This window comes from Chaetodon auriga, chromosome 3 (genome assembly GCF_051107435.1).
Source record: "Chaetodon auriga isolate fChaAug3 chromosome 3, fChaAug3.hap1, whole genome shotgun sequence".
Lineage (NCBI taxonomy): Eukaryota > Metazoa > Chordata > Actinopteri > Chaetodontiformes > Chaetodontidae > Chaetodon > Chaetodon auriga.
Window position 1 is genome coordinate 20,059,198 of NC_135076.1, and position 8,100 is coordinate 20,067,297.

The window sequence follows — 8,100 nt, forward strand, 5'->3', positions numbered from 1 at the left end:
CTCTCCCCGTCCCACGTCTCTTAGTCCACCTTTAGAGCCGCCATCAAGGTGTGAATTCACAGATCCATGATTTCACTGATTCTGTGAAACAGACACAGGAAGGAAGTGAAAGAGGATCTGCTGCCCTCTGACTGCCCGAGGGCTCCTGTAGTTCACAGCAGCTCCACCAGGAGGAAGTGTTGATTTACGTTTACCAGCGAAGGTGACAGCAGGTAATTGCTCTGAGGTATTCTCGCATACGCTTCAGTGTTTGTGTGTCACATCTGACGGGGAGCTTCCTGTTCTTTTGGCTGCGCTGATGAAGGTTTATCTATTCAGCGCCGCATGTACCCCGAATTGATGTGACATCTCAGAGACGGTGGATCACAGCCTGTTTGGCACCTGCACATAATCCTCATTTAGATGTTCTGTCTATTAAGTCCTGAGATGTGGTTTGTTGCATTCGCAGCTCATTCACACACATGCACGCTGATTGATGCGCATGCAGTGGATGGCAGGTTGTTTTTTTTTTTTTGTTCTTTTGCGTGTGAATGGCACTTCCTCCTCTATCTCCTAACTTTCTTCTTCTTCCCTCCCTCCCTCTGTTTGCCTTTCCCCGTGTGTCCATGCAGGCAGATGAGTGTGTATGCCTGACTGTGTGTGTGTGTGTGTTCACAAATAGAAAAGAGAAAGAGGAAGGCTTGTGAAACCTCAGAGTTCCTGTGGTTGCAGCCCTCCTTCCTCTCTTCCTCCCTTCCTCTCTCTTTCTCTCTCCCTATAGACAGCTCTGGATCTGACACTTGAATAAATATGAAAGTGCCCTATTTTTTCTCTTTCTGTCTGAGGATTCACACACTCCTCACAGGCAGCGACGCAGAGGCAGCAGAGGGGAGGTTTTCTCTCATCCGGTCTTTTTCTACAGAGCACACGAGAGCCTGTGGAAAAAAGATAAAAGTGCCACAATCACACTCAAATTGTTTAATTAGTGGCACTTAAAGGATAAAGCTGATGATATTATGTATTTTTCTTACTGTCAACAAATCCCATGAAAAGAGGAAAGACAATGAGTTTATCCAACTAATAATGACTGCATGACGTTCTTCTGTGCCACTGACATCCACTCTTTTCCGTAAAACTATTAAAAACACGTCAGCGAGCCGCGCTGTTACACTGGGTGACATGTTCTTTCATTACGATCAACGTGGGCACTGTAGTTTATTGAAAGTCGTTGAGTCAACCCCACTCCCACCAGCCTGCTGCTGTCATCACGAAAGCACCAAACGTGTATTCATCCACATCTGAAAATAGTCCCCAGCGTACTATTTACTCCTGTTTGAGTAAGGCTTGCTGAAAACTACAGTGTCTGCCATCTGTTTCAGGAAACTATTTGCCTTCTTTTTTCCAAATGTGACTCATTTTTAAAAATTTCCGCCCTCAGTGAGATTATATTCGAGAGACGCCTCGTCGGTTTGGGTCTTTTCGTGGGATTTGTTGATAATAACAAAATTGTCAACGCAGCAATAATATGTGGTTTTGTCGATGGTTTCATGTTATGTTTTTGGAGCAGTTAAACCTTGAACTTTGAATCTTAATGATAAAAATACAGTACTGCCATCCCTCTCCTTTAAGGTAATGATGATTAAACCTCTTCACTTTTCCATAATTTTGGCTTTTCTATGAAACACTACACATTTTCACCTCGGAAGACCTTTCCAATGACATCATCCAAGAGGGAAGATCACTCTGAAGTTGCTTGCATGTCGACACCGAGGACACGACCTTTGATGAAGGGTCACAAGTCATGAAACCTTTCATGTGATTCAGGCAGCACACAGCTTCTTCTTCTCACTGCAACATTTATCCAATGCATCCTCTTAATAACGGCGCTCTACTCAAACACTCTTTTCCCATCATGCACTTCACACCGCTCACCTTCAACCAGTGCTGCCACTTCTTGTCGACGCTCCCAGCATCCATCCAGCCACCTGTAGGCTGAGTATTATTGTCACTCCCCACTCCCCGCTGTGCTGAGCCTGCTGCTTCCCTCACGGGGAGTGCTGAGGTCGCAGCCTAGACACCAAATATCAGCGGTGCACATACGCTGCTATTATATTACGATAAGCCTTTCAATGTGAGATGGCTGATTGAACACTTTTAAAGGACCACAAGCCAGCAAACCCGTGCTTTAAAGGCGTGAAAATAGAGCAACGCGTGTGCTGTGAGTAGGTCCTGATAGGTATGCACGAGGGGGGCTGCACTGGAAAACAAGGTTTTCTGTGTCTGAGTGGTGATGAGGATGATGAGGATGATGATGAGTCTGAGCAAAAAGAGAGAGAGAGAGAGAGAGAGAGGGAGGGAGGGAGAGAGAGACCGAGAAGCGTCTTGATTAATCATGATTGACTCATTCAGAGCCCACTCGTCTTTTCCCCCTCGCTCCCTCGCTCCTGCTCTCCTTTATGCCTTGATTACGGAGACGTACTCTATCTCTCATTACCTCCCCTCCTCCATCCCTCACTCCTTTTCTCCATCTCTCTCGATCCGCCCCCCCCCCACCCCCGCCCCCTCTTCCCGCGCCGGTTTATTCATCCGTCCCCGGGAAAGGAGGCTGTCAATCTCCGTCTGCCGCCTCTCCATCCTCTAACCCTCCGCTCGTCCCTTCATCCATCCCTCCATCCATCCACCTATCTCTCCCATCCATCACTGTCACTCTTTTTCACTCTCCTTCCTCGTTTTTGCTCGCTGTCTCATTCATTCCTGCCACTTTGAGACTCTTTTATATATAAATTTTCTCTCTTTCTCTCTTCAAAGGCTTGCTCTATTTATCTTCGTCCCCCTTTTTTTCCCCTCCTCTGTGTTTGGAGTGATCTGTCGTTCCCTGTGTGTCTGTCAGGCACACTCACAGAGATGAAACAAAAGCAAACATACAAATTTTTACTTCTCTCTCTCTCTCTCTCTCTCTCTCTCTCTCTCTCTCTCTCTCAGTCTCAGCTGGAGGAGCAGTCACTGTTGACACAACCCGGTCTAATACAGATGCTTCCAGAAATGCACCATGGGAAACCGTCTCTTGGCCTGCTTTTCTAATCTTGTCTTCTCTCTGTGCAGTTCCCCATTGCACACACACACACACACACACACACACACACACGTCATTCTCAGCGTGTGTTTGTTTATGTGTTTGTGAGGCATATGCAAGCGTGTGTGTGTGTGTGTGTGTGTGTGCATGAGTTTATGTATGTTTGCTGTGTGCACATGTGTGTGAAAACTTGTGTGCATACTGTATCTGAATGTGTGTGTGTGTGTGTGTGTGTGTGTGTGCAGCAGCTGGTTTTCTCCAGCAGCAGGAAACAGAAAGAGAGATGAGAACTATTCAAACTTTAATGGAGTCATATGAGATACAAACAACCTCTCTCTCCCTTCCTCACCCGCTCTGTCTGTCCTCTCCTTCGCTGACCTTCCTCCTCTTCGTCGTTCTCTCTTTCTCCCTCTTCCCCTCCTCTGATATTTTCATCTTTTTTTTAAACTCACCATAACCTTCTGTCTCTCCTCCTCTGTTCTCTCTCCTCCTCTCTCATTATTTATTCTCTTCATCATCTCACCCCCTTTTCCCTCCTCCTCCTCCTCCTCTTTAGTTTTGTCTTTTCCTCTCTCGTCCTGTCTTCGTGTTTGACTCATAATGGCTCTTGCCTTTTCTCTTTTAATCACCATCTATCTCTGTTGAGTGCAGTGTTGAGTCACTACATCACCTGGTGTTCGCCTAGAAATAGTTCCAGCATGTGCATTTCTATTTATGTACAAGTTTAACGAATGTATGCTAAGCTAGGATAAATGCATCCTTACTCCTGCTCCAAAATAAATTTAGGAAACACGCTCAAATTTCTTTTGTCCGAGTGGTACATAGATTAATACCACTCTCATGTCCATTAAATATGAAAGTGCAGCCAGCAGATGTTTAGCTTAGCATAAAGACTGGAAACAAGGGGAAACAGTTAGCCTGGCTAATCTACCTATACAGCTCACTAACATGCAATATCTCACTTGAAAGTTTTAAAGGTGCAGGTCAGTGGATTTTGTCACTGTTGGATGGAGCCAGACTGGCTGTTTCTTCCTGTTTCCAGACTTTATGTAAAGCTAAGCTAACCGCCTGATGGCGTTAGCTCATATCTACCTCACAGACTTGAGGGTGGTGTCAATCTTTTCATGTAACTCCAAGCAGGAAAGCAAGGAAGCAAGCATGTAAAGATGCTCTGAAGTCTCTTCGTTCTATAACAACTTTCCTTTTTACTCCTGTATCCTCTTTTTTTTCTGTTTTATTTTCTTGTTTTTTTTAATACCCCTCCTCCATAGCCTCTCCCTCTCTCTCATGCTTTCTATAGTCTCTCGACCCCCACTGGTAATGTTGTTCAGTGTAGAGCCCTCCCTTGTGTGGTTAGTGGGCTGTTACCCAGCTGCCTCTGATACTTCCTGCCTGTCACTTCCAATCCTGGTGACAGTGTGCCTAAAACACACACACACACACACACACACACACACACACACACACACACACACACACACCTTGTCTTTTTCTGACACACCATCGTTTAGGAACATTATGCAGTCGCCTGTCCAAAAGATATGCATAAACACGCACACTAATGTTTTTCACACACATACTTGCACAGCCATTTGCGTATTAAGATACACACACAAGTGCACACACAAACACAGACACACAGAGACACACATTCAGCTGCGGATGCACACATGCAGGGAGATACACACAGACACAGACACACACACACACACACACTCTGAGGCAACACTTCAGCAAATACTGGCAGTCATACATGTGTATATATGAGGATATGAACATGCAATCACATATGCCTGCACACACACACACACACACACACACACACACACACACACACACATTACCGGGCACAGCAGTGAAGTAGACTCCCTATCGCTGAAAGCCAAATTCATTTAGCAAGTGCCCTCTCTCTCTCTCTCTCTCTCTCTCTCTCTCTCTCTCTCTCTCTCTCTCTCCCTCCAGCTCTATTTACAGCCTGCCACACTGCTCCTCCTCCTCCTCCTCCTCCTCCTCCTCCTCTTCATCTCTTGGCTGCCAGAGGAGAAACCAGGTCTTCTTTCCCTCTTCTTCTATCTTCTGTTTTTCTCATCTTTTTTCTCAGACTCATTTTTTTTCACATTGCACTACGCTGGTCACATCCTGCACATTTGCACTCTTACATATTTGTGCTTGCTATGAATTTTCATTTCCTGGACGAGTGATTTGGTGTTGATGTTGCTGTCGATGTCATTTTGTTGTCTGTCATTATGTGAACCCTCACTGCACAACAAATTTCCCCTAGTGGCACAATAAAGATAACCTTGAGCCTTGATTTTTATCTTGCACTCTGTCTTTTATCTTCATTTTTCACTCTTTTCACAGTTATATGAAACAAGTCTGAACGGGGTGTGAAGGTTCGTTCTTGTAAAAAAAACCTCAAGGTTCACTTACTAACAAATTCTGAGGCTGTCCGCTGTGTTTCATGGCTGCCCTCAACAGATGGAGTTTGCTCACCTGTCACGGAGGCTGTGTATTTTTCATCTGAGCAAACTCCAACTGAGATATGGTTGAAAGCTCCACAAAAAGCTTGTAAGTAGACCTTGAGTGAAGATTGTTTTGATTGATTGTTTCCTTGCATCGTGTTTCATTCAGGACTCTGAGGTCCTCTGAGGCTGTTGGCTGCTCTGAAACACAAACTCAAAGGGGGTTCAAGCCTTTGCTGCTGTGGCCCCCTCCCTCTTAATATTAGCAGTTGCCCCCTCCAATGAAAGCCATTTCCTTCTCTGGCCTGTGGACCTGCATAACTACATGTTTTGTCCCAGTGTGTGTTCTGTATCTGTGCTGTTGTTCCTCCTGCTGATTGGTAACCTTCCCCTCAACATTGTCATGCACTTTGATCAGCGTGTGTTGTTTTTAAAGGTGCTTTACAGCTACAGATGATGTATTTAATGATGCTGGGATTCTTGATTTATGTGTTTATTCCGTCCTTGATGTTTTCTGGTGTGTGCTTGCTCATTTTCATTCATTCATTTATTTCCACCTACGGTTTTAAATATGCTTTTAGTCTTTGTGGTGACCTGTTATGTCTTCCTGCAATAGCCAAACATAAAAAAGACGTGTTTGCAGGCATCTGCCCGAGTGCAGACAACAACACTTCGCCCTTTAAACACTTTCAACTATAAAGTTTGACAGCAAATTTCTTTTCAGCTGCCTCAACTGTCAACACTAAACCTCAGACATCAGCTGAGTTTAATCAATGAGCGAGGTCAAAGCTCATCAGTTGATGACAATATTTAACAGTCATACAAAGACGCTGTCACTGACAGTAGCCTCAGAATACCAGAACACAATAGAGTCACGTGCATCAAAAAGGCCCCACTGCAAGACGAACGAGCCAGCAGGAACCTTCTCACCTGCTCTCTGAGTGCTGCTGAAAGTTATTCTGTGAAACATGGCAAGCGCTAACCGAGTACTACACCAAGACGTTCTTCCCAAAATAACTCCTGGAATCGTCTGAAAGTCTCAAACTGGTACTGTTAGAATATCACACACTATCTGGCGATAGCTAAGGATTAGAGAGGATGTTTGCCTCAAAGTTTCATGTTACATTTTAAAAGTCTTCTTCAGTTCATAGTGGGGTTTATTTTCTTGGAGTCCTGCTGGGATGAGAGGACTCTCTGGTCTGCGGTCAGGTCAGGCACCCGAGTTAAGATTAAAACCCAGAGGCCACTATCAGGGCTCTTTAGACTGCTCAAGGAGCTCAGGTCAGAAAAACTGTTGACTTTTTAATCACTTCTGCAACTCTCACTTTTTCCACCCGTATATTTAAATCTTACCCACCCTTATGGCTTTCCTGCATTGCCTCTATATTCCTTGCCTTCTTTTCTTCTGTTGTCAATCTTGTTTTTAATCCTCAGAACGTGCTTTGAATCCGCAGCGCAACCACGGCCGCTACCACAACCGATTCATTAGAGCTTTGTTAATTTATTAGCTTGTTTTCTCCGCTGTTAAAAGCACCAAACTGCCGGCGTGAAGCTGAAAACTTTGAAGCAAAATACTTAAATTGAAGAATATGGTGGTGTAAGAAAGGGAAAGCTGCAGCTGAAATACAGATTGTACAAAAATGAGCTCACATTGACACTGACAGGTCTACAGATTGCACTGAAGTGTTGTTGCCATGTATGATATGTGTTGACAGCTCATGAGTTCGCGGCCGGGTTTGTCCCGTCTATCACTCCAGCCTCACACCCCGGGCATGCCTACCTATCCCATGTGTCCTGGCTCTGTCTGGACGGCCCTGTAGTTTCTGGAAAGCACTTTCATCCCAATCCTCATCACTAATTCATCCGCTTACGACCTCCATCCATCAGCGCTAGCTCAAGTATGAAAACACCTCAGGCTAACTCACTACAATAGTGGCCTGACTTCCTCCTCATGCCATGAAACCCACTCTGCTTCTTTTCCTCTGATATACCTGCAAAAAAAAATAATAATCTGCCTCTCCGTCTCCGTCTCCCTCTTTTGTTGCTGCCTCTTACGTTCTCTGTATATGCACATCTTTTGCTTCTTTCTTTTCCCCTCTCTCTGCTTTTCTCTTCTTGCTACATTTATCCGAGCTCCCCCCTAAAAGCAAGCATTACCATGAGTGCCAATGACAAGATAATGGTCTGTTTGTAGTTACTCTCCTAAACACAGTAATGCTAATGTTAGATCCTCTCAGCCCTTCTGTGTGCATCACAAATATATTCCTGCCAACGTGTATTTCAGAATTCTAATTTTGTTTGTTGTATTTTGTCCTTTGTTGTTCGCATTAAAAATTTATATGACTGTTCTGCAGCACTGTTGCACAGGGATCAAGGTTACAAACAGTCTGAACTGCTGCTCATTGCAGTGGAAGGCATTTAGTCGTGTTTGGATTTTTAGACTTTTTCACATCAGGATAATTTTTTTTGTTTTTTTTATTTTATTTTTTTTTGCCAGTTATGGTCTGTGGAAAGCATTCAAAGTCTTTTATATGACTTCATAAATACATGGTTGTGAGGCTGTAAATGTTAGGTTTGCTCAATTAC